Raw genomic sequence first — 27,722 nt, 5'->3', positions numbered from 1 at the left:
TTTGCTACATAATATTCAGTTTATTTATGGATACCTAACATGGTTTTATAGTAAATGCAATAAAGCCGATAGAAATAAGAAGAATTGCAGTAGGAAATTTTTCACATACTTTTTTTCTTTGTCCTCAAAAAGCAAAACATAAAGGCAGGCATTTGACTCAGCAATTAGGACGCTGCTGGGGATGCTCCTGTCCCATACCAGAGAGCCTGAGTTCAAGGTCCAGCCCTGTGTTTTAGACTCCAGCTTCCTGCGCATGTGCACCCTTGGAGGCAGCAGGTGATGGCTCAAGTAGTTGGGTCCCTGCCACCCTCTTGGGAAGCCTGGATTGAGTTCTGGGCTCCTGGCTTCAGCCTACCCCAGGCCAAGCTGTTGTGGGCATTTGGGGAATGAATAAGTGAGTAAAAGATGCTGATTTTTCTCTGAATTTCAAATAAATATTTTTTAAAAAATAACCAAACTATAATCCAAAAAAATATAGTTGATTTAAATAGAACAAAATTAATGATGAACATATGGAATGTTAGACATGAAGAACATGTTTGGAATATTACAACACATTGGAATAGACACTCTACTTTTCAAATACATATGGAACATTTTCAAAAAGTTTTATACATACTTTACCACAATATAGACAGATAACAAATTAGAAAAAAATGTAAGAACTAAGAAGTTGGAAAACTTAAAAAAATATATGGATATTAGAATATATTTATATTGAATGATTATATAAATGTCATATCAAGCTGCATGTGGTTTATTAATAAGACAAAGATATCATAAGATGTTATGTAACAAATAGAGGAACAGTTCATGAAAAACTGCTCCAGGGGCCAGCTGGCACTGTGGCACAGCGTGTAAAGCCACTGCCTGCAGTGCTGGCATCCCATATGGGCGCCAGTTTGAGACCCAGCTGCTGCACTTCTGATCCAGCTCTCTGCTATGGCCTGGGCAAGCAGTAGAAGATGGCCCAGGTCCTTGGGCCCCTACACCCATGTGGGAGACCTGGAGGAAGCTCCTGGATCCTGGCTTCAGATCAGCATAGCTCTGGCCATTGTGGCCAATTGTGGAGTGAACCAGCGGATGGAAGATCTCTCCAACCTTCCCTCCCTCCCTCCCTCTGCCTCTCCTTCTCTCTCTGTGTAACTCTTTCAAAGTAAATAAATAAATCAAAAAAAGAAAAACTGCTCCAAATATGAGAAGAACAGCAGAAGCCTGAGGCCTCCTTTGCTGTAACTGCTCCCATGCCCAGTCAAGCTCATTTAATTAGAAGGAAAGATCTACCAGGGTAGAGCAAGGAATAAAAATCAGCAGGCTTGTCCTCTACAAGAGTCACTGACAGCAAAGTAGCAGATGTGGCAGGAAACAAACAGAAAACGCATAGTTTTGCTAGCCTGACTATGAGGTTTTAGTTTGGATGCGGGACAAACTACCAGAAATGTAACGGGAAGTCCTAGATAAGCTCTACACTTGATCTTAGCCAAAAGGCTGAGAAGTGATCCTAGATAAGCTCTAGACGCATTTGGCTCACTCAGAACATAGGTGCGGAAGCCCAGACAGACTGGAGAAGCCATTTAACTTCAAATGAGCGCCCCAAGCCAAATCCAAGCAAATCCATCAGCAAAACCCAGAAGACTTGCAGGTACGCACAACCTCTACCCAAACCTCTACCTAACCTATAAGTTATACACAGTGGTGACACATAAGTAGTCAGCTACGGGAATAATACAAACTACCCACTAGGATGGTTCCGACTACAAAGACAAACAACAACAAGTGTTGTTAGGAGTGTGATAAAACTGCAATTGTCATACACTGCTGGTAGGATTGTAAAACGGTACAGCTGCTTTGGAAAATACGATTTCCCAAAATGTTAGTTACTACACAATCCATATATGCCAGTCCCAGGCATTTACCCAAGAAATGTGAAAACGTATATACAGGCAAAAACTTGCACACTAGTGTTCCTGGTAATATTATTCATAATAGCCAGAAAAATAGAAACTTAAACATCTATCAGTTGTGATAAATGAGTGTAGTATATCCAAACAATGGAATATTTTGGGCAATAAAAAGGAATTATCAATACAAGTTACAACATGAACAAACTTTGAAAATTTGCTCAGTGAAATAACCCAGCCACAAAGACAACATATGATTATATTTACATGAACTTTTTGGAATAGACAAATCTAGAGAGACAGAAAATAAATTAGTGGTTGTCTGTGACTAGCATCAAGGAAAACTGGGGACAAATTAGGAATGACTGTTCATGTGTACAAGGCTTCTTTTGGTGATGATGAATGTTCTCAATTCCTTTGTGCTGATGGCTTTACAACTCTGGACATGCCAAATATAATTTAATTGTGCTCTTAAAATAGGGGAAGCACATCTCAATGAAGCAACTGTGTGAAAGATCAAAGTGGTGCAACAAACTTACCACCACAAAAAATCCATACAAGCCAAGTAGAGACATCAGCAGCCACACACTACAGGGGAAGCTATTACACGTTTAAGTCCAAGCAGCTTACTGATATCAATAATAAAACCCATCAGTAATAAACATTTAGAATTCAGAGTTGCAAAAGTGCTCAGGTTTTAATAAAGCCTACCCCCTCCCAAAAAAAAAAAAAAAAAAAACACAAGACATGCAAAGAAACACAGCCTTGTGATCCTAGCCAAAGAAAAAAGGCAGTTGATGAAAATGAGAATAGAGTCTGGGGCACCAGCACCCCACATGGGCACTGATTTTAGTCCCAGTTGCTCCTCTTCTGATCTCTGCTAATGGCCCAAGAAAGCAGTGGAAGATGGCCCAAGGGCTTGGGCCCCTGCCCCTGAATGGGAGACCCAGAAGAAGCTCCTGGCTTCACATCGTCCCAGCTCCGGACGTTGCAGCCATTTGGAGAGTGAACCAGCAGGTGGAAGACCTTTCTCCCCATCTCTCCCTCTATGTAAGTCTACCTCTCAAATAAGTAAATAAAATCTTAAAATATATTTAAAAAAAAGTAATAAATACAAACCAACACTAATGTTGGATTTAGAAGATTATAAATATGGTCAAAGAATTAAAGAGAGGCTGGTATTATAGAGCAGCTGGTTAGGCTTTCTACACAAGCATCCTTTATTAGTGCCAGTTGGAGTCACAGCTGCTCTGCTTCTCATACAGCTCCCTGCTAATGCAGCCGGGAAGGCAGCAGACAATGGGCCCAAGGGCTTGGGCCTCTGCCACCCATGTGCTAGTCCAGGAAGGAGTCCCTGGCCTTAGTCCTGTCCAGTCCTGGCTGCTCCAGCCATTTGGGGAACTAAAACATGGAAGAAGTTATTTCCAGTTTCTGCTTTCACAGTGTTGCAGGGATTTGGAGAGTAAACCAATGAGTGGGAGCTCATTCTCCAGCACACACACTCATTCTCTCTCGCTCTCCCCCTCTCCATCTCCTGTTGTTTGCAGGGGGCTGGGTCTTTCCCTCCATGTCACTCTCTTTTATATGAATAAAACTGACAATCAGAAATACCGCATGGAGAGAAGGCGGCAACACTGGCGCAGGGAGCTTCTCCAATACCTGCAATGTTCCATTTCTTAAGTGGATGCTGGGTACCAGGGTGTTCATTCTATCCTTAAACTGTATGACATGATTTTTTTCCTGTATGTTGCATTTTTCAAATTGTCAGTTTCAAAACTCCAGTTCCACACTCCTGGACGACTGTCACTACTCCCCATCACAAGTCATGCTTGTCACCTGGAGGAGGGTGATCAACGGTCCCAGTTTGCCTGGCACTGCTCAGTTGCTGCCCTGAGAGCCCCATCTCAGGAAACCCCTCTGTCTTGGCCAAAGCTGGAGGATCTCAAGCAAGGAACACAGAGCTTGTCTTTTCTTCCCCTGTCTGTTTCTTCCCTGGGAGTGGACGAAGCGATGGCTGCCTATAGGAGCAATCCTCCACCATCCCTCTTCAGAGGCTCTCATGTGGTGGAGGCCAGTGGGGGTGGGGGGAGTGAAGAAGTAAGAGTGAAGGAATGCACGACTCCTTCTGGTCACTGCCGCCCTCTTCCTTTGAGGTCAAGGCTTCCTAGCCGAGGTAGACTCGCCACAGTGATTGTGGCACCATAGGCTGGACCTCTTCTAGGGCACAGTGAAACTCTGTGGAACCCCTCTGTTCCTTCCTGGTCTGATAGAACACCCCCTCTTCTGCTCTTTCTCTACCTGCTGCCCATCCCTGCTGGGAAAATACAGAATGTCCCAAGCTCTGCTTCCTCCGGTGCTTCAACCTGACTTGGGAGCCCCCACGTCATTACCACTGCAGCAGGATGCATGAGGATCTCTGCTGTTGCCCGCCCTCCCAAACACATTCATTCTCCAATTCTCAAATTCCAAGAGCCAGACACAGAGGGCAAATGAGCAGGTTCTCTATCCACATGACTGTTCAGCAAGAAAACAAGGTGACACAGCTTTCACTCTGTGGCATGCTACGTTTGTTGTTGTCATATTTTCTGTTCTTTTTTCCCAAACTTTAATTTCAGAATGGTTTTAGATTTACAAGACTAAAATTGTAAAGTAGTAAAAAAGAGTGCCCATATTCCCCGAACGCAGCTTCCCCTTTTAATAACATCTCATATTCAAATGACATTTGTCACAGTTCATAAACCACACCCAGTCTCTATTTATTAAAAAAAAAAAACTACTCTTCCCAACCCATACTAATGAATGTTCTGTGTTCAGATGGAGGTTTTTTTGTTTTGTGCTTTTTTAAGTTTCCACGTATGTTGGAGATACCTTTCTGTGTCTGGCTTATTTCACTTAACATGATGTTCTCCAGTTTCAGACACTTTTATGCAAACAGTAAGATCTCATTCTTCCTCATGGCTGAATAGTGTCCCATTATAAATACATATACACTACATTTTCTTTAGCCATTCATCTGATGATGGACACCACTGTTGATTTCAAATCTCCACTGTTGTGAACAACACTGTAGTGAACACTGTGGATCAAATGTCTCTTTGGTACAATGAATCCGTGTCTTTTGGAAATATACTCAAAGTGGGATTGCTGGATCCTGTGACAGTTCTAGTTCTAGTTTATCAAGGAATCTCCATACTGACTTTCCTAGTGTCTGAAATAATTTACATTCCCACCAACAGTGTATATGAGTCCTCCGCCCACATCCTCCCCTCCCCAGCATTTGTTACTCCTGTCTTTTTGATAAAAAGCATACTCACAGGGGTAATGTGATACCTAATTGTGGTTTTCCTCACCACATCCCAGATGGCCAGTGACATTGCGCATAAATTCACGTATTTGGCGGTCATTTATACTTCTTTTAAGAACTATCTGTTCAGATCCTTTACCCATTTCTTAACTGGATTAGTGTTTTTGTTGTTGAGTTCTTTGAGTTGCTGATATAGTCAGGATATTAATCTTTTGTCAGAGAAGTAGCTTACACAAGTATTTTCTCCCATTCTGTTGGATGTCTCTGCACTCTGCTTCCTTTGCTATTGATCCAAGATTTTTAAAGGAAGCTTCTCCTAAGGAAGCTCCTCGCAAGCTGCTTTGACCCTACAAGTAACCTCCCAGTAGGGGCAGGAGTAAGAAGGGGCATCCAGCACCACGTGCCCAGCTCCAAGGACACTGCCACCAGTTCCTTTCTGGGACACTTTCCTCTACTCCACTCTCATAGATGTAGAGCAACAGGAACTAGAAATAGGTTTAGGGAAATGGGACAGGTCCTGCCACAGTGTCGTTCTTCCCTTATAGTTGTGACACAATAGAAAGCATCTCTTTTCCCACTGTATAAAGAATCCTCAAAACTCAACAGAAAATTATGCAACGAGTAAGCAGGCAAAAGACTTGAACACACAATTCACCAAAGAGGATATAGACATCAAATAAGCATACTGCAAGTTGTTCAACATCATTAGACATTAGGGAACTGCAAATTAAAGCTATAATAATATACACCTACACATTTTTCAGAATGTCAAATTCTTTAAAAAAAAATGCAGTAGATGGTGCTAGCAAAGAAATGGCACAGCTATAAATTTCATTCATGGCTAGAAGGATGCAAACTTGTTCAGAGTCTCTGGAAAACAACTCAGCAATTTCTACAAACTTGAACATACACATATCATATGACCCTGCAACCCCAAGCCCTGTTATTTACCCTAGAGAAATGAAAACTTTCATGTACTTAAAAACCTGTATATAAACGTTTAAGGGGAGAATGTATCCAGATTTTCTGTCCTAATGGTGGTGCCAGTTACACAGCACACATTAAAAGTCATGGAATTCTATTCCTCTTCCAAAAATTTAGTACACTGCTTTATAATACTGTAGGTGTAACATTTGCATTTATTTAAATAAAAGCAGAAATGAACCTTGAAAATATCTAATCTTATCCTTGTGTAATCTTTTATATACAAGGCATCAGAGTGATCCTTTTAAAATACAAGTTTGGGGGAGGGTGGTTAGCATAGTGATGAAGTCAGCTCATTGCCTGGGGTGCCTGCACCCCACATTGGAACACCTGGGTTCTAGTCCCAGCTTCTCACCTGAGGCTGGCTTCCAGCTAAGGCAGATCCTGTGGAGCAGTGAGGCTCTAGTAGAGTTCTGTCTCCCATATCAGAGACCTGGATGGGGTTCATGGGCTCCTAGCTTTGGCACCAGCTGCTGTGGGCATCTGAGCAGTGAACCAGCAGACAGGAGATCTCTCTCTCTCTTCTCTCCCACTCTCTTCCCCCCTACCCTCCTCTTTTCTTCCTTCACTCCCTTCTATTCATGGCTTGGTTTTTTTTTTTTTTTAAAATAATGTATCTCATGGGGCCGGCACTGTGGCATAGCTGGTAAAGCCACCACCTGCAGTGCCAGCATCCCATATAGGTGCCGATTCAAGTCTCAGTTGCTCCACTTCCACTCCAGCTCTCTGCTGTGGCCTGGGAAAGCAGTGGAGGATGGCCCAAGTCCTTGGGCCCCTGCACCCACTTAGGAGACCCGGAGGAAAGTCCTGGTTCCTGGCTTCAGATAGGCACAGCTCCAGCTGTTTTGGCCAATTGGGGAGTGAACCAGCAGATAGAAGACCCCCCCACACCTCTCCTCTAACTCTTTCAAATAAATAAATCTTTAAAAAAAATGATGTATCCCCAGCACATATAATATTGACTTGTATATAAGTCATTCAAATTATTGCAGAATCATTGTACATGGTTATTTTCATTATGTCATTCAGAAAATCACAGGGAAATATCACCAACTCCCTTTTATTTGTCTACTCCTTACTTGAGCTTTTCTCCCTTGTGAATCAGGTGATCAAAATCTACTCAGCTCTTCTTTTTTTTAAAAAAATAGATTTTATTTATTTTATTTGAAAGGTAGAGTTACAGACAGTGAGAGGGATAAACAGAGAGAAAGGTCTTCCATCCACTGGTTCACTCCCCAAATGGCTGCAACAGCTGGAGCTGTGCTGATCCAAAGCCAGGAGCCAGGAGCTTCTTCCAGGATTCCCAGTGGGTGCAGGGGCCCAAGCACTTGGGCCATCCTCCGTTGCTTTCCCAGGCCACAGCAGAGCTGGACTGGAAGTGGAGCAGCCAGGACTCGAGCCAGTGCCCATATGGGATGCCAGAGCCGCAGGCAGAAGATTAACCTACAGCTCCATGGCACTGGCCCCAGTCCTTCTCTTTCTACTAGTGAAATTTAAAAAAGAAAAAAATCTTTGGCCAGCCCTGTGTCATAGCAGGTAAAGCCACCATCTGCAGTGCCAGCATCCCATATTAGCACTGGTCCCAGCTGCTCCATTTCCAATCCAGCTCCCTTCCAAGGTGCCTTGGAAAGCAGTCAAAGATGGAGCAAGTCCTTGGGCACCTGCATCCTTGTGGGAGTCCCAGAAGATCCGGCTCCTGGCTTCTGATTGGCCCAGCTCCAGCAGGTGTGACCATTAGGAGAGTGAACCAGTGGATGGAAGATCTTGCTCTCTCTCTGCCTCTCTCTACCTCTCCACCTCTCTCTACCTCTCCACCTCTCTGTAGCTCTCCTTTCAAATAAATAAATCTTTAAAAAAAAAAAACCCTCAACTTCTTTATTCTTTCATAAGCAAAGAGAAGCAGCTTAAGTATCTGTTAAACCCACTAGGAGTCCTATTGAACTGTGAGTTTACAAGGATGTAATTTGCTAACTCACTTTTCTGCTATTAAAATCACTAAATAGTGCCTCAATGTTATTCAACCTATTATTCAATCTCAGTGAGGCTTGAGGCATAAATAATTCTCGCAAACTTTCTTTTCACAACACTGGTAAATTTACGAAGAAACACCATTCCAGATCAATAAATATGAGTCTCTTCCTCAATTTCTGGTTTGAGGGTCAGAAATGCTTAGCCTTTATTCTAGCCAGATATCATAGAATTCAACAGAGCCCATATTAGAAAAGCACTGCACTCTCATCCCATATCTTCAGAATTAAGTTACTTATGTTTCATTTTATCCTGAAAATAAAATTGCCATAAGGCAATTCTTGCACTGTGAAACTTGCATTTTGCCTTTAGAGAGAATGACTGTAAAGCCATATCTGTCAAATCGGAAGCTCTTCAATTGGTGGTTTGCTATTCTTTTCCAGAATTACAGATAAATACAAAACTCTGAGATGCCATCCCTGCACTGCCAAACAGCCAGTCCTTCCCCCGGGAAACCGCAGTTCTGAGCTCAGTGATTGCACCTCTGCAATTGCACCACCCTCCAAATATGAATTTTAGCAATCATAACTTAGCCAAAATGAAAAAGTCTCAAAGCCAGGCATTTGATAAATAGGAGATGCTTTATATTTCAATAAAAAATAAGGTTTGTCTTCCATGCTTGAAACACAATACTACAAGTTTGTTCCTGAAGATTTTTTTCAATGCATGGTAATTTTTTTAAAAAAATCATGTATTGCTTATGAAGAAGAACCTGAAATAGTTCATGTTATAGTATCTCAACAGATGGGCAAATTTTAGAGTTTTGTCTTTCTTCATACTATTATCTCAAATAAATGGTTTATTTCATATATAATAGTCACAATATGTGTTTAAAAGTAAACACAAATTTCCCAAAAATGTTACTGAACATGACATGTTAGCTCCTTAAAACTACATGAGCATGTAGAAGACAAGACAGATGTAAATCTTTGTGACATTGGATTTGCCTATGATTTCTTGGCTATACACCAAAAGTACAATTAACAGATGCAAAAATACACAGAGTGAACTACATCAGAATGAAAAGGCAACATATGGCCTGGGAGAAAATATTTACAAATAAAGTCTGAGACTAGGTTGATATATGGGATATGTATTTAGAACAAAAAAAATTAAGAAGTTTAATATCTTGATATAAATAATAGACAAAAAGAATTGAATAGACATTTTTCCAATGATGAAGTACAAATGGCCCAAAAAACATATGAAAAGATGCACGAGTTCACTATTCAGAGAAATGCAAATCAAAACCATAACAAAACATCACCCTGCTGGGAAGGCTACTCTCAGAAAAATGGAAAATGACAAGTTTGAGTGAGGAAGTAGAAAAAGTAGAACCTTTGTGCCTGCCATGTTGGAAAACAATAAAGAGGTTTTTTAAAAATTTAAGATAGAATTACTGTATGATCTAGCAATATGACTTTTGTTATATTCAAAAGATTAGTTTGAATGTAGGGTCTTCATGTTGGTGTTCTGATATAACAGGCTTAACCACTGCCTGCAATGCTGACATCCGATATCAGAGAGCTTCTGACCCAGCCCTCTGCTAATGTGCCTGGGAAAGCAATGGAAGATGGCCTAAGTGCTGGGGACCCCGACACCCACATGGGATACACAGGTGGAGTTCCTGGCTCCTGGCTTAAGCCTGGTCCAGTCCCAGCCATCGTGACCATTTGGTAAGTGAACCAATAGATGGAAGATCTTTCTCACCATCTCTCCCTCTCTTTCTGTCATTTTATCTTTCAAATAAATAAAATAAATCTTGAGAAAAATAAAGAGGTATTTTCATTCCTGTTTTCATAACAGCACTAATTACAACACCCAAGAGATGGAAGAAACCTAAATATCTTTCAGTAGATACATGGACGAACAAAATGTAGTATATTTAAGCAATGGAATATTATTCACCCTTAAAAAGGAAGAAAATCTCATCACATGCTACAACACAGATAAGAACCTGAGGGTATTCAATGAGTGAAATAAGGTAGCGACTAAAGACAAATCCTACATGTTCCACTTACCTGAGGCTTGTAAAGTAGCAAAGAGTGGAATAGTAACTTCCAAAGGTGGACAGGTCACGTTGTTGTTCACTAACTAGAGTTTCAGATTGGCATGATGATAAGTTCTAGAGATTTCTTTCACCAAAATGTACATAAAATTAACAATAACAAACTTTAAAATGGTTAGTAAACTTTATGTTGCATGCTTTATCCCATAACTTTTTAAGTATCATAAGCAATCTAACTGATCAGTGGCCAAAGAACTGATGTGTTCATTCATGCAAATGAGCTCTGAGCACAATAAGTTCTCAGAGAAAAGGGTCACTGCTGACCCAGAACACAACCACCATGTGATGGCAAGAAAGTACAAATATTCACTGATCACCTGCATAGTATTTAAATAAAGTCAGAAACATCTGGATAACTCAAAATATCTCCCATATGGTACTTGAAAAGTCTGTCCTTTGTTTTTGGATTCAATGTTTCAAATGCTTTGTTGGAAACTAGTATGGGCTAACAAGCAGCTACTTCCAATTAACATGAATTCATTTGGTCCTATAGTATATTTCCTTCAACTAATGGAAATAAACCACGAGATATTATTGAGGAAGAAATGATGGCCAGTTTGCTCACTGGATACTTTGATGGATGATCAGCACAGGTAGAGTGCTACATTTAAATCTAGAGACATGGAGTGTGGAGCACTGAGAATAGGGAAGGCTCAGGTCACTAATGAATCCCGTAGCTAAACACTTGGAAATTCACTGAGCCTGTTTGGTTTTATACTTAATAACTTTGGAGTATGAAGTGCTGACTTTGTTAACTTTTGGTTATTTAAATGAAACCAAAGTAAATATTTGAATTTTAGAATGGACTGTCGTTATTGCTTGTCTCTTGTTAAAGAGGCATTTCTCATAAGACAAAGGAACTGAAGAATTCCTACATTTTCTTAAGGACATGGATCTTAAGGTGAGTTTTACTATAAAATAGCATCAAGTTTCTACAAACAGAAAGTCGAGCATAATTATCTAGAAAAGTTTTTTTTATAGGATTGACCTTTCTAATTTTCTTCCTGATAAATTTTCTGTGCTACCAAATTCCATTGACCAGTGACTTCCAAACTTAAGAAAGTATTTCAATCAGAGAGAGTGCTTATTAAAATGCAGATTGCTGGTTGAGCCCAGCTCCAGAGTCTCTTATTCAATAAGACTAGAGTTAGGCCCAAGAATTTCCATCTCTTGCATGTTCCCAGACAATGCTGTTGCTAGCAGAGAAACTGAAGTTGAGAATCTTTGTCATAAAAATTCCTATTTATGTGTAACAAGCAAAGTAAATGTACAAGAGAAAATTGAGTAAAATTTATTTCTCATTTTAAAAAAATCTGCCTGCATGTCATTCACTGTTTACAGATGGCCTGGACAGTTGGCTGCCTGGGCTTCAGGGTCAGTAGACAGTCTCTGTATAGCAGACACGCTCAGCATGGGGCTATAATCATTTCCAGAATAACCCTACTGCTTACGACTGTCTAGTCTGTGGATGGTCAGCATACTGGATTTTCATGTAGGCAGTTCTCCATTATGAAGATAATTCTGGCAAAGTCACATGTCATTTCAAAAACGTATACATTAATGAATGACAATGCAAAAATGAAGGGCATGTTGTTCATGGGTACAGACTGCTAATATGTGGTCTGTTCAATGTTGCCTTGAAATATATCAGAACAGAAGCTGCATTTTATTTCTTTTTTTTTTTTAATTTTTTGACAGGCAGAGTGGACAGAGAGAGAGAGACAGAGAGAAAGGTCTTCTTTTGCCGTTGGTTCACCCTCCAATGGCCACCGCGGCCAGTGCGCTGCGGCTGGCGCACCGCGCTGATCCAATGGCAGGAGCCAGGTGCTTCTCCTGATCTCCCATGGGGTGCAGGGCCCAAGGACTTGGGCCATCCTCCCACTGCACTCCCTGGCCACAGCAGGGAGCTGGCCTGGAAGAGGGGCAACCGGGACAGAATCCGGCGCCCTGACCGGGACTAGAACCCAGTGTGCCGGTGCCGCAAGGCGGAGGATTAGCCTAGTGAGCCACGGCGCCGGCCGCATTTATTTCTAAGGTCATATTTAAGTTCCCTGTCATCTTACTTTTTTTTTGGTATGTGGTGATTTATAAGAAAATAAAGCCCCCAAAAAACTGACATTACATGAACAGGATGCAAGAATAGCAACAATTAACATTAATTCTTTAGCAAAAGAACCAGTATGTATTCATACTACATCAAACACACATATGTAACACTTTTTTAAATCAGGAAGTAGTTTTAGAACTTTTTCAAAATGTATAAATAGAAACCACATGAGGCCGGCGCTGTGGTGCAACAGGTTATCACGCTGGTCTGAAGTGTTGAAATCCCATATGGGCGCCAGTTCGAGACCAAGCTGCTCCACTTCTCATCTGGCTCTCTGCTATGGCCTGGGAAAGCAGTAGAAGATGGCCCAAGTCCTTGGGCCCCTGGACCCCTGTGGGAGACCTGGAAGAAGCTCCTGGCTCAGGATCAGCACAGCTTCGGCCATTGCGGCCATCTGGGAAGTGAACCAGCAGATGGAAGATATCTGTCTCTCTCTCTCTCTTCAACTCTGCCTTTCAAATATGATCCAGCAATCTTACTACCAGTTATACATCTAAAGGAAATTTGATCAGGATCTCTAAAATATCAGAAACCCCATGTTCGTTGCAGCTTTATTCCCAGCAGGTAAGACATGGAAACCATCTATGTGTGCAACAGATCAGTGGATAATGAAAATGAGGGCCTTAAAAAGGAGGAAGCCCTACCATGCGACAAAATGGGTGAATCTGGAGAAAACAGTGCTAAGTGACATTAGCTAGACACAGACAGAAAAACACTGTATGGGTTTACTTTTTTGTGGAATCTAAAATAGTTCAACTCACAGAAGCAGAGAGAATTGTGATTGTCAGGAGCTGGGTAGAGGGAGAAAGCAAAGATGTTGGTCAAAAGGCACAAGGTTTCAGCTAGGCAAGAGGTATACATTCTGGAAATCTAATACCTACAAGAGGTATACATTCTGGAAATCTAATACCTACAAGCTGCAAGGTGACTATAGTTACCACTACTGTGCTATTTACTTGCAATGTGCTAACAGGGTAGATCCTAAATGTTCTCACAAAAGAAGAAAGAAAAGAAAAAGTATCTATGAAGTATATCTTAATTAGTTTGCTTGTAGTGATCATTTCACATTGTATCCATACATCAAAACATTAAGTTGTACATCCTAAGTTAACAATTTTTACTCATCAAATATGCCTCAATGGAGCTAGAAATAGGTAGAAAACTATATACTATGCTATAACTAATATAAAAAGCTGCTGTGGCTATATGAATACTAAACAAAGCAGATGTGTAAAAAGAAACACTTCCAGAGATAGAACTATTACATCATGACAATGGAGACAATTCATTATCAAAAATCATTTTACAATTCCACTTATATGAAATTCTAGAAAAGTTCAAGCTGTGGTGATAGGAAGATCAGTGATCAATAGAAACCAATGAGTCAGAATAGGGTGCCGAATGCAAAGGGATACAAGAAATCTGTTTTAGGTCATAAAAACATACTATGATCATAGTAGTCATTATACAATTCTAAAAATCCGCAAAATCTCAAACTATGTACTTAAAATGCAGAGTTGCCTATGGGAGGATTTAAAAGATACATACACAAAATGCATGCTGGAATAAATACCAACCCTGGACTTCTAGTTTTTAAAAGCAAAGGTTTTTACATCCACAGACTACTTTCAAGGAGCCCCTGTCCTCCTCTCCAAAAATGCTTCCAGAGATTGAGATACAAATAGCTTAACTCCTAGGAGAAAAAGAAGAAAACAAAGTGGATATTGGTGACCACCAATGGCAGCTTTTCCTGGGAAGCTATAGAAAGAGCCTGTAGGGTCCTGGGTCCTCCCTACCAGAGGAGGAAGTTGCTGGCTTCTTGAAGAATCAGGGAGGGAGTTTCATAAAGTTTGATAATCAGGGTGTTTACAGAAATCACATCCAAAATATCATGCCTGATAATTTTATGAAGAGAACCATTGACTGCAATTTAGAAATTAAGACACACACAGAGATTTTTCAAATTCAAAAGTCATTTAATTAGAATTTCAAGATACTTCTTCTCAGGCCAAAGGACTGGACAGATCTGATACCAGAGACAGTCAATTACTCTGAAGACTTGTGCCAAGATGGTGTTTTTGCAGTAGAAAAACATTGAAATTAAACAGATATATTTTTAGGACCTTTCAACCCAGTTATGAACTCCTTGTCATGTGAACCAAGGGTCTAAAAAGAATTTCAATTGTTTATTAAAAAAAAGCTTATGTAGGGTTAACATTATGAGTATAAAGTAAACTGAAAATAGATCTTTTTGTTTGTTTTTGACAGGCAGAGTGGATAGTGAGAGAGAGAGAGAGAAAGGTCTTCCTTTGCCGTTGGTTCACCCTCCAATGGCCGCTGCAGCCGGCGCACCGCACTGATCCGAAGGCAGGAGCCAGGTGCTTCTCCTGGTCTCCCATGGGGTGCAGGGCCCAAGCACTTGGACCATCCTCCACTGCACTCCCGGGCCACAGCAGAGAGCTGAACTGGAAGAGGGGCAACTGGGACAGAATCCGGCGCCCCGACTGGGACTAGAACCCGGTATGCCGGCGCCGCAAGGCAGAGGATTAGCCTAGTGAGCCACAGCGCCGGCTCTGAAAATAGATCTTTGTAAAAAAGTAAGAGTGGGAATAGGAGAGGGAGGAGGCAGAAGAGTTGGAGCTTGGGTGGGAATTATCACTATGTTCCTAAATCTGTATATATGAAATACATGAAACTTGAATACCTTAAATAAAATTTAAAGAAAGAAACTTGAACTGGAGCTTCAAGATCAGCAACATATGCAGATTTTAAGGCATGTCAAGGACTCAAGTGAAAACAAATTAGATGAAAAAAAAAGTTTAAAAATTCCTAACTATGTGCTTCTGGTAGAGACACTATGTAACAAGGATAATTTACACCAGGAAAGACCAGTGTGATTCCTAATATGGACCTAAAGGACTTAAATGAGAAATAACATGTGCATTCCACCACTTAAAACCAGGAAGGACTGGAGTTGGCGATCCTCCCCCTGAAAACATCTGAAATACTAGCTGAGACTATCACCTGAGGGTAGCTGCACACCCGAGACACATAAACGACCAAAAACACCTTCCCGGCCAGGACCCGAGTCCTGTGCCCACAGGCTCGGTGTTGTTGATTCTTAGAATGAGACAACGTTCAGTACAAAACCTGAGATAACCCGAAAACTGCTAAGTGGGAAGCTGTCAATGCAGTGAGAGGGGCTGAAACACAACCCCGGGTGAGGCTGCAAACCAAATTCCCAAGCATTGAAAACAAGGCTCAAAGAAACCCAGCAATGAAAATGAAAAGCATGGGGCAATCTGAACTCAATAGAGTAGGAACACAGCGTTTGATTTTAATTATTCTACGGAACGAATGCACAAGACCCTGTGTGAGGATGGTATTGCAGCATTATGTACAGTAGAAAAGAGTTAGAAGGAAGCCAAGCATACGCTAATAAACTATGTGACAGTCAGATGCAATCCATAACAACATGGAGGGAGCTCTACGGTGACACCGAGTTAAACCTAAGGAGTCTCACACAGTAGTAGATAACATACAATCACCATCTTAAAACATGCACACAAACCAACAGGAAATTTTCAAAAGGATAAACAAATATCTAGGTAAACGCATGCATTTGAGCATAAGGACTGAAGGAAGTTTGATTTTTTTAAAAAACGATGATACTGAAGATAGAGTTTGCATGCATTGGTAATAATGATATCTGTGACCAATCAACTCACTTCATCTACTTGAGGCACTTGAAAAAGATCTGATGAATTAGTCAGTCAGTTTATTATTAGAAATATTCTCCCTTTCTGTAAACTTTCAACTTAGACACACACTTTCAACAACACTTAACCTCAAGAAAAAATGCTGATTCAACTGTTACACGTGGAATACAAGAAGAAAAAATCATTCTTTTCGATGTGTGAGAGGAGTTCTTTGCACATCATTTATCAGTGAATGAGAACGCACCACTCAGCAGGGGTTTTCGATGTCATCTCCAACTGACTTGAAATGGAAAACCAAAGTTTCAGTGTAACAAAAATGGGAAAATTGCTTTCGCAAATGCTATATTTTTAACATTTATTTATTTAAAAGGTAGAATTAGAGAGAGATTTTTCATCCATTGGTTCACTCCTCAAATGGCCATGCAAGCCAAGGCAGGGCCAGGCCAAAGCCAGGAGCCTGGAACTCCATCCAGGCCTCTAGCTTGGGGGCCCAAGAACTTGGACCGCCTTCTACTGCCTTCCCAGGTGCATTAGCAAGAAACTCGATCAGAAGTGGAGAGCTGGGACTCAAATTGGCATTCATATGGGTTGCCAAAGCCACAGGCAATGGCTTAACCGACTGTGCCACAATAAAAAGCCCCCATCTGTCACCTTTTTTAAAAAACTCTTTTCTTAAACTCTGTGTGACTGAATGTCCCACAATTACCTTCCAATAGCTTTTTGCTACAAAAATTGATTTTCCTCTTGTGGGTTTCAAAGAAGTTTTGTTCACTTAAAAACATGAAATGTGGACTCCTGAGTGGCTGAGTGCTTTTCATTCCAGAGCATCTTTCATGAATATTATGCTTAAAGTGATATGCTCTGCAGAACTGAATTCATTGCAAATCTCTCCAGTAACCCACAATGTGAATCGCTAAATCCCTCATGAGAAACTCATTATGATGTTAACACGGGACAAGTGCCTCGCACTGCTGTTCAGGACTTCTGTTTAGGAATAATCTCATAACCCACTGAAGCACCTTGGTGAGTGTGCGTCCGCACTGTTGCCCTTGAAAAGCAGGGAAGTGCTGAATTTTCCAGACTGTGAAGTTCATCCACTGAAAGCTGGCAAAATATTTTGACAGGAAATGATCTACTGACATTTAGAGCAATAAAGTCCAAGGCTGAACTAGCACGCATAATTGCTTCCATCATGTAGTCTTCATTAAACAGCTGATTTAATAACATCCTAATATTGGTAACAAAAACAACCCATAGTTTTTTTTTAATGGTGGGAGTAATTCATTAAAATAAATCTAGTTGACAGGTTGTTCAAATAAATTAAGCTGACAGTCTAGCCAAAGCACTGAACCAGTCAGACCTAACTTAACTATGTCTACCTTTATTAGCATCTTCGTTTAAATCTCTTCCAAACAAAGGCTCTCCAACTTGTCTACAAGTTATTCTAGGTCAAATTCCCACATGCAACCTGAATCCCCTAGCAGTAAATTAGAGTGATTTTAATGTTAATCCCTCACCCTCTATTTAAAAAAAAAAATCTGTATTCCTTCGTGAATATAGGCTCCATCCTCTGTGTTATGTCTTCTGTTTTTCCCTTGCAATAACTTCTGATCAATTGAAAACACTTACGTTTTTGGTACCATGTGGTTTAATCTTCATAATCCTAGACTTTAAAAAAGTATTCTTATTGGCAAAATCAATTATAGCAAGTTGATGGGTTTTAGCCAATTGCCCTCAATAAGAAATAACTAAAACTAACAGATCATCAAGAATCATTGATGACACAGAGTTGCCTTCTCTGGGTACCATGCCCTGCCTCTGCCTTTATCAACTGGGTACCAAACATATCCCATACCTTGGGCATTTTTTTTATCCCTAGCAAACTACATTCACACCAATTACTCTACAGGGTCTCAACAACTCTCAAAATGAAGAAATATATTGAAATGCTCATTGTTGGATAGGAGAGACCATGTATTTATTCCTTCAACAAATACTGAAATCCACAAAGGAACATAGGATCTATGCTGAACTCTAGAAATTCAAATATGCATAAAACATAATCCATACTGCCTGTGGGTTTATGGTGAAGAGGACAGAGATAAGCATATGAAAATGAAAAGCTACTGTTTAGAAAATATTTCTTCTACATGATGTGTCAAACGCTGTGAGAGGTAGTTTATATATACTACCTGCTTTAAACTTCACAACAACCCAACAAGGTAACTTTGTTGTTAAGAAAACGAAATTTGGGGGTGTCATACTATAGAACCTGAAGTCCAAGAGGACTCAGACACAATGTTAAATCCAAAGGAAATCACCCCCAAAAGTTTTACTAGAAGCATTTACCTTATTTATGGGAGGGACTAATGACAGCCAGTGGATAACATCAGTTATCCCCAACCACCTGACCAGAGTGCACAGTGTTAAATAGTATAGCTGGTGGCCGGCACTGTGGTGTAGTGGGTAAAGCCACAGCCTGCAGTGCCGGCATCCCATATGGGTCTCAGTTCAAATCCCAACCGCTCCACTTCTGATCCAGCTCTCTGATATGGCCTGGGAAAGCAGAAGATGGCTCAAGTCCTTGGGCCCCTGCACCCATGTAGGAGACCCGGAAGAGGCTCCTAGCTTCGGATCAGCACAGCTCCTGTAGTTGTGGCCAATTGGAGAGAGAACCAACAGATGGAAGACTCTCTCTCTCTCTCTGCCTCTCCTTCTGTGTAACTCTTTCAAATAAATAAATATTTTTAAAAAATAGTACAGCCATAAACAAACCCAATTGGTTCATGGTCAAAGCAGCTGGGCATGTTCCCTAGTGTGCTCTAGGTCACAGCTGTAAATAGGCTTACAAAGGCCCTCGCTAGGGGCCAGCTCTGCAGCGCAGTATGCTAAGCCTCCACCTGCGGCTCTAAATGGGGGCCTATTCCTGTCCTGGCTGCTCCTCTTCCGGCCCACCTCTCTGCTTAAGACCTGGAAAAGCAGTGGAAGAGGGCCCAAGTGCTTGGACCCCTGCACCTGCATGGGAGATCTGGAAAAAGCTCCAGGCTTCAGATTAGTGTAGCTCTGGCCATTGTGCCCATTTGGGGAGTGAACCAATCCATGGAAAACCATTTTCTCTATCTCTCCCTCTCAGATAATTATATCTAAAAAATAAAAGAAAAATGTTCACCACCAGATTCCAATTAAGATGTTTACCCTGGGGTGGGGGAGACCTAGCCCAGAGTCCATCCCCAGGGCATAGGAAATCAGAGGGAAGAGAAGGCAGCTAGTAAAGACAGCGTTAACAAGCCTGCTGCCACCATGGCAACTGGCGATCCATTGCATGAGGGGTACATGCTGGGGCTGTCTGAGCAAAGTGAAGGGCTGAGGCATTTATACACTGCCTACTGTCAGTCACTGGTGGAAGGCTCTTCTCTGGTATGTTACCTCCTTGGCTCTTTGGCTGTGCCACTTTTGAGAAAGCATTTAAACAGAGTCAGGTTTTGGCAGCTGGCAGTCATGGAGCGATAGGCACAACAGGTGTGGGTGGGTGCCGACAGCGCCTGCTCTACCTAGTCTGCTGGAAAATGCCTTTTATCTCAGTTGGTCTGGGAAACACCCACGGATTTTTGTAACCCTATGCAAAACGTCCTTGGTGTGTTTTCTACTGCTGCACAGCATAACAAATTCCCATGCATGTAGAGGCGTAAAACTACATGCATGTATTATCTCACAAATGTGGAAGCCCGTTAGAAGACATGAAGGCTGCCCTTCATGTCTCCAAGCTGCCTGCACTCCTTCTCATTGCATATGTCTATGCCTGAATATCTCTGGATTCCTCTCCTGCCACTACCGAGAGCGTTCTCTGCTCTTAAGAGCTAATATGATTAGATCTGGCCTCTCTGGGTAATCTCTCTCAGGAGCAGCTCTGCCACATAACATTACCTAATCATGAGAGCACTGCCTCATTGTATGTACATGTTACAGGGATTAGAATAGAGAATTTCGGTCAGAGACTGTCTTTAGAATTGTCTACCACACTGATAAATGTTCTTCTCCTGCAAACCTCTTTCCACCTTCCTCTGCTCACCTGGCCACCACAATTCAAATATAGTCAACACTCCTGCCTTGAAGTTCTCATTGTACACTGTTCTTTTATCAGAGCATATAGAACTCACTATTGCACTAATCATTATTCGGAAAGGTAGGATTTGGAATCCTGCAGTGAAGGTTCAAGTATGATCTTGAGATATAAGGTTTAGGGCTAATTGCTGCCCCCACCCCCTACCCCATGAGAAAGAACATTCTATGTCCTGAGGGTGGACTCTGAGATAGGCCTCCCCCACCCCAGGTAAACATCTTAATTGGAATCTGATAGTGAGGGTTTTTTTTTTTTCTGTTAGATTTATTTATCTGAGAGGCAGAGTTTCAGAGAGAGAGGGAGAGAGAGAGAAAAAGGTCTTCCCTACTGTGCCTCCCAAATAAACCACTTGCTTTTAAAACCTTCTCTTGGAATCTACTACTGGAACAACCCAAACTCAGATAGCGGATCATGGGAACACAGGCAGAGCAACTGGAGTCGAGAAAGCTGAGGTGTAGTGTGCTGGGGAAGGGATTAGATCAGAGACGTGTGTGTACGTGTGTGTGTGTGTCTTAAGGGCTTAGAGACCATTGTGGGAGCCAGTCATGGTGGCAGCGGGTGTCTGCCAACTTCTTCCTTATGCATAGAACCCTGGGTTTTATGTCTGGGGATCCCTTGAAGACAGATATGACATCTGAAACAAAAAGCAACTGCTCTCAATGGGTCTTCTCAACCCCTCCTATTTACCACTGACTGGAAAGCAAATATGATAGCTAAAGCTCCAGCAGCTAGGAGGGGAACACCAAAAGGATTGCAGAGAATTTGGCCAGGGCACTCTGGAGGCGCTAAATGACACCAGTAACTAACTGCTTACTTCAGGCTTCTTATCACAGAGAACAACCACCCACTGTCAAGCTGCACAAGTCTGGTCTCTATGAATAGCAGCTACACACAGTTCATCACTGGAGAAGGATCCTGGGTCTTGGTGATTTGCTCATTTCTGACACCACAAGGAAGGGGGGCAGTGGAGTATCCCAACTTACCGTACAACTAGAGAAACACACCACAAAATCTCAGGGCATTGATTCGAAACAGCAAACCTACCAGTAAACCTCAGGACACAGTACAGAAACAGCAGTAAAGCCTTCCAGATTTTAATTATGAAACTTCCATGCCAACTTTATATTGCCATTTCACATTTACTTACGGGAACCTTTTGTGTTTTCAAAGTCACTTCTAGGAGAGTTAATGAGGCACTAAGGGACGGTATTTGGTGGCCTCTGCATTGCTTGATAATGCCAACACCACAAATGTCATTTCAACAGCATTGAAAAACCTTTACCTAACCAAGTTCTAAAATTCCCCTAATTATACCAAAGAGAAATCTCACAACAAAAATCAAAGCTGAGAGTAGGCATTTAGCCTGGTGGTGAAGACGCCTTTGTCACATATTACAGAACCTGAATTCAGTTCTCAGCTCTGCTTCCTGTCTCCCAGCAATGCAGACCCAAGGAGGCAGCAATGATAACTTGAGTAGTTTTGTCCCCACACCCATGTGGGAGACCTGGATTGAGTTCCAGGCTCTCACTTCAGCCTGCCCTGCCCCAGTCAGGGTAGGCATTTGGGAAATAAACCAGCATACAGAAGCTCAATCGCTTTCTCTCTCTCAAATCAATTTAAAAGCTACTTGAAAAGCAAAGCTATACAATTTTTAATAATGCACTCATAATGTAAACACATTCACCGTTTTCTAATACACAGGGGCAATCATATTTTCTACCACTGTATCAGCACGAAAAAAAGTATTGCAATAAGACCTGAAGTTACATAAAATTACACGATAGATTATAGATAGCATTTTGCATTAATGATGTACCACAGAACAAATTCTATCATTTCTGTAACATTTGCTCAACTAATTGCTTTCATTGGATTATTGTCATCAAATAAATGACTCCAAAACATGGGTCACTGCTTTCCTTGGTGTATTGAAGTTTGTGTTGCTGTTCCTTTAGAAGGATCTGATAGTAAAAGGAAAAAGGAAAAATGAGCAGAGGAGCCTTCTGCCTCCCAGGACAGGTATTGGAAGCTCCTAATATTAAGAGATTTCTCCAATCTATTGCCAGTAGGCCTAGAAGCACACCTGTGTAAATATGCTATCTGTTGATCTGAGAGCATTTCTCATGGGGACAAGATCATTCGTATAAATGACACTTGGAGTGGCATAAACTTACTTCCTATCTGCCTCCGTGTTTATTCAATGTAGAAATCCCAACAATCTGGCCGGCGCCGCGGCTCACTAGGCTAATCCTCCGCCTAGCGGCGCCGGCACACCGGGTTCTAGTCCCGGTCGGGGCTCCGGATTCTGTCCCGGTTGCCCCTCTTCCAGGCCAGCCCTCTGCTGTGGCCAGGGAGTGCAGTGGAGGATGGCCCAAGTGCTTGGGCCCTGCACCCCATGGGAGACCAGGAAAAGCACCTGGATCCTGGCTCCTGCCATCGGATCAGCGCGGTGCGCCGGCCGCAGCGCGCCGGCCGCGGCAGCCATTGGAGGGTGAACCAACGGCAAAGGAAGACCTTTCTCTCTGTCTCTCTCTCTCACTGTCCACTCTGCCTGTCCAAAAAAAAAAAAAAAGAAATCCCAACAATCTGTATTCTTCTCATCCTAGCAACATTAATAGATATAAAAAGACATGAGGATATTTCTGCTTCATGCTTCAGTCCTAAAAAAATTGGCCCATGGTTGTACAAAGTTCCCTCATGTTGTTACTTCTGTCACTTTAGGTGGCATCAAATAAGGACTGCCCAGTACAATGTGACCTGGAAGCTCTTAGGATGCTGTTCCTGTCCCAAACTAAAGAAAATTCATTGTTACGGAAAGTCATAGGATTCTCTAAGGCACAAAGAAATGGGAATCAGAGACAGAGGGAAAACAGAAAGTCTTCAAAAGAGATACACATGGTAGCCAAAATGAGGTCTAAAGAATGAAGTTTGTCTTGAAGGTTTTGCTTTATCTTTGGTTTTAAGATCTCAGCAATTTGAGGAAGCCATTATCAATACAATAAGCATATATGGGGAGGGTAGGAATCACCATATTTAACTGTTGGGGTGGGGGGATGTGAGGCAAAAAAATAAAATAATAACACCACAAGTAAGAAGAAATACACTGCTTGTCAGATTTCGTCTTCCCTGGCTGCGCTCAATTTCGGCACCGATGCCCTTCAGGCGCCATTAGAACTGACGTCCAGACCTGAAAGGCTGGGGTGCCCACCGAGCTCAGCATCCCTCCCCCCGCTCCACTCCTGTTTTCTCTGAATTCGCCCTCCACATCTGCCCTGCGACAGAGACGCCTGCTCTGAATTCCAGCACAGCAGACTAAGACCCACCAACAAAGCATCTAGCCTCCACACCGAGTTCTCCACTCCTGGCAAAACCTTAGAAATGTGGTCCACGGCCAGCGACAGCAACACCACCCACGAACTCTTAGAACTGCAAACTCTCACTAAACCCCCTCAGCCTTCCAAAAGGTCTGCTAACTCAGAAGCCCTGAGAGTGAAGACCTGCAGGCTGGTTTTAACAAGCCTCCCAGGTGATTGTGATGTGAGCTCCTAGGTGAAAACCACTCATCTAAATCACTTGAGTGCTTCGCAGAGCTGGTCTCTCAAATGGAAAACTCTCTGTGAAATAAAACAGATACAATCAAGAGCAGCTGCCACTTCTTGAGAGGCGGCCACAGACCAGGTAACTTTTAAGCTCTTCGCAAGTTTTATACTCATGCAGCCCCCGCAAGAACTGTGTGCAGCAGGTCCTGTCATTATTCCCATTTCCACTTTGCACACTGGAGAGCTGATGTTGTTCAAAGAGATGCAGACGCAAAGTAGAGCAGCAGGATTCAAGTGCAGACACCTGCTCCAGGGCTTGTGCGCTCCTCCTCTCTGCTTTACTGTAACCAGGAGTGTGGCACTGGGCAAGCATGGGGACACAGGAATAGAAGCAGAGAATCTGAAACAGTCTACTCCGCCAACGTTCTATTTCAGAGTATGTTCCAGAAAGGCTTGTCTTAAAACACTGTACTCAAAGGGAGGCCAGGCTACGGGTCCACCAAAGCTGCAAGAAACCAGACTGAGCTGGAGTTCTAGGCAGACAGCGTTTGAAGGTGGACGATTCTTGATCAGGAAGGACTCTCCTGCTCCCTCCCTGTCTCCTACAGGCTGCATACAACCCAAGCCCTTGCTATCAAAGCCCTGGCAGATGACTGCTCAGGGAGGCACTTCCTTTACATTTCCCACCGTCTCCTTTACTTGTCACAACCAAATGAAGCTTCCCTGCGAGCAACTGCACCACCCACAGCACACTGACCCCTGGGATGTGCTGGCACCACCTCAGATTTTCCTCAAAGGTTTGCACACAAGGCACCAGGTACTCCAACAGCAAGGGACACTCACGCAGGCTAATTCAACCCTCAAGATGCATGTTTGAGGAAGGTGATAAGGACTCAATTCCCCCAATATTAAAACAAGGTAAATCTCATGAACGTTGTTGATTCAGAATAATTTGATTATATTATATCTAATGACTGTGAAATGACATTTTATTGATGAGTTTCAGACTTCTACTTACAAATGAGGGAAAGTGACCTAAAAATCAATTACATTTTGAAAACACAGGACCCCCAAAATAGACCTTTCTGTGCCTTTGTACCTAAAAAAATAAATAAATGAACCTTGCATTATCTACTATTCACCCTGAATCAAACATACTTATTTAAGAAAAGTCATAGTTGAAATGATTTCTGGGGAAAGATCCAGAGAAACCACCTGAAGACTCAGCTTCCTGGGTGTTAGAGACCTGCTGGAGGTGGGCTGTGCTTGGGAGCTGTCGGCATAAAAGCTGACAGCTGATCCAGCCACAGCTCTCCAGGACTTCAATGTAAATTGAGCCCCTATGACATCTGCACTGATATGAAACATACCCCTCACTTTTGCATGGGATGAAGTTCGGGGCTCCAGGAACACATCGCAGCAGTATGGGACCAATGGGGCCGCAACCCCCAACACATACACACACACACACACATACACACCTGTGCCAACCTGACACAGTTCTATCTCCAGCTCCAAACCAATCAGGAGCAAGGAGCATCCAGACCCTGACCACAAAAGACCCCCTGCTGTCCTGTTATATACTTCCCTGACCTGCACACCTGCCCAGAATAGACCAGTGTGACCCACACATGACCTTCTAGAGTAGCTGTAATAAGCAACACACCTTATTGAGTGTGTTCTGTCCGAAAGAAGGAACCGCACCTGTGAAGAATACTGAGCAGGCTGCAAGCTGAAGTGTCATGTGCTAAGGGGTATGAGCCAGAATCCCAGGCCAGGTGCAAAGTGCCGTGCACCCAGGGGCAGCTGCCATTCCTCATCGTCCAATAAAAGCTGCTGCCCAGCTCTCCCCATCTAGGCAGTTGGCAGGGCTGTCCACCGTGTATTCAAGAAAAATCCCCAATAAATCTTGCTGAGCTGCACACTGGCCTCTTGTCCGTTTCTACTTGCACGTGAGCCAAATAACTTGGGGTCAGTAACACCGGGAGGCAGCAGGTAATGATTCAAGTACTTGGGAAACTGAGAAACTGCTACATACAGGGAAGACCCAGGAAGATTTCCAGACTCCTAGCTTTGGCCTGACCCGGCTCCAGCTGTTACAAGAATTTAGGAAGTGAACTAGCAGAAAGAATAAATCTCTCCCTCCCCCTCTCCCTCTCTCTGCCTTTTCCCTCCCTCTTCTCCCTCTCCCTTTCTCTGCTTTTCAAATTAATTAATTAATTAATATAAGAAAAGAAAGGGAGGGGTGGCAGGAGCTGGTCTGAGCTCACTGAGCCACCCCAGAAACTCCCAGGGAAGGGCGTATGTGGGGAAGGAGGTAGAAAAGGAGTAGGGTCAAAGAGCCTGACATTAGCAAGAGAAGATATTACAACTCAGGAAACATCAAGTTCTGTATGTACACTCAATGACTGTATTACTTCCGTATGTCATAACCTTTTTGGAGGAATTTGGGTTTAAATCATTTTTTTAGTTATCTTAATGATGACTTGAACTTTCAGATTAGTGATTAATGTGCTGAGTTTTCATCATAACATGTAAAGCATGGCATTACCCTTTGCTTGTTGACTTGGTTTTATTTCCGCAGTATTAAATGATCTATTTTTAAATATTTTAAGCTATTGTTCCTGGAAAAGGAAAACTGAGATTTTTACGATGACCCATTTATCTTTCTCCATCTTGTTGAATTATTCACTGAGAATGCTTCATATGTTTCAATCCCTTACTCATGAAAAGATTGTGAATCAATTAAAATAAAGGTGTTAATTGGTAATACACTTGACACAGAGAAGACTTGTCAAGGAAATTCTTAAAGCTTTATAAAAAGCAGTTTCATTTATTTCATAACACAAAAAATAATTTTAACAAATGGAAAAATTAAAACAGTACAAAATATGTTGTATTGTACTTGCTATTTTGTGGCAAAGGGCCATGGAAATTAATTAGAGTGTGAAATTTTTCTTTTCACCTTCTATGACCAAGCAAGAAAGTTTGAACTTTATAGTGTTTCAAGTTAATTTAACTTTCAAGTTAATTTCAAAAATTATATTTTCCATGTCATTTCCAATTACATAGAAATAATTCCAAAGAATATTGCCTAAACAGGACAGTTTCAATCGCACAGAAGCTTCTCTTCTTCAAGACGAGTTAGATTCTGAAATGCTGCTTTAATTAACTCTGAAAGCTATAACTTCAAACAAAGGAGAACTTACGTTTGCGTGTCCCAGAAGTATTTCCTAAAAATTGGAGTACAAAGTAGTCCTTTGAAGCACTCAAGTCAGCCAGGCCTTCTCTTCCTTGGTGATATGTTACTTTTTGTCTTTTTTCTCCATAACTGGCCAGTTTCATCTATGTTGGAAAGACTGTTGGGACGTTCTGAAAGGGATCCCTTAGCCCTTTGGATCTAATTAAGTCCTATTAGTTTAAGGTGGTGGAGAACCAAATGAACGGAATTTTAATCGAATGATATTGTTTTGGTACAAAAACAAATTTTTCAGCAGCTGCACTTTCCTGGACATTATGTCATGCCTCGCATGCTGGAAGCAGCCAGTTACGCGTCCTTGCTCTGTCCTTGGCTGCAGCAGAGTCAGGCTGCTGGGTGGAAGAGAACCACCCAGTACTGAGGGCTGGAAACAGATTCCTCCCTGGCAGGTGGTGAAGGCAGCGGAGCCGACCTCATCATTGCACGGACGCCTCTGAATTTCTTCTGCTTGGGGACTGCCCTGCCCGCTGTGAGTTGGGTAGGAATGTCATCAGAATCACCCCCACCATCAGCACAGAAGTAGACGTGCGGCCCGAGTTGCCTAATCTAAATGCTCTCTCCCATGGTATACAAGATTGGTTAAGGTCAAGTGTAGCTACAGATGCTGGAGGAAAGTCATGGACCTCTCCCACTCTGAGGCTGGAAGCCGTGGGTGGAAAAGATGGAACACAGAGCTGGAATCTGAACTCAGGG

General features: G+C 42.2%; 1 long non-coding RNA gene across 1 annotated transcript; it reads right to left on the bottom strand.

The window, feature by feature from the left end:
* Nucleotides 1–27,722, bottom strand: LOC149122416 (uncharacterized). Its single transcript, XR_016220819.1, has 2 exons — nucleotides 26,980–27,722; nucleotides 1–366 (listed from the first exon to the last, which is right to left on the bottom strand). It is a non-coding gene; the product is annotated as an uncharacterized LOC149122416 (long non-coding RNA).

Source organism: Oryctolagus cuniculus, chromosome 14 (genome assembly GCF_051225735.1).
Source record: "Oryctolagus cuniculus isolate XC-2025 breed Fujian yellow rabbit chromosome 14, ASM5122573v1, whole genome shotgun sequence".
In the NCBI taxonomy this organism is placed as follows: Eukaryota; Metazoa; Chordata; class Mammalia; order Lagomorpha; family Leporidae; genus Oryctolagus; species Oryctolagus cuniculus.
This window is presented reverse-complemented; position numbering and strand designations above follow the sequence as displayed.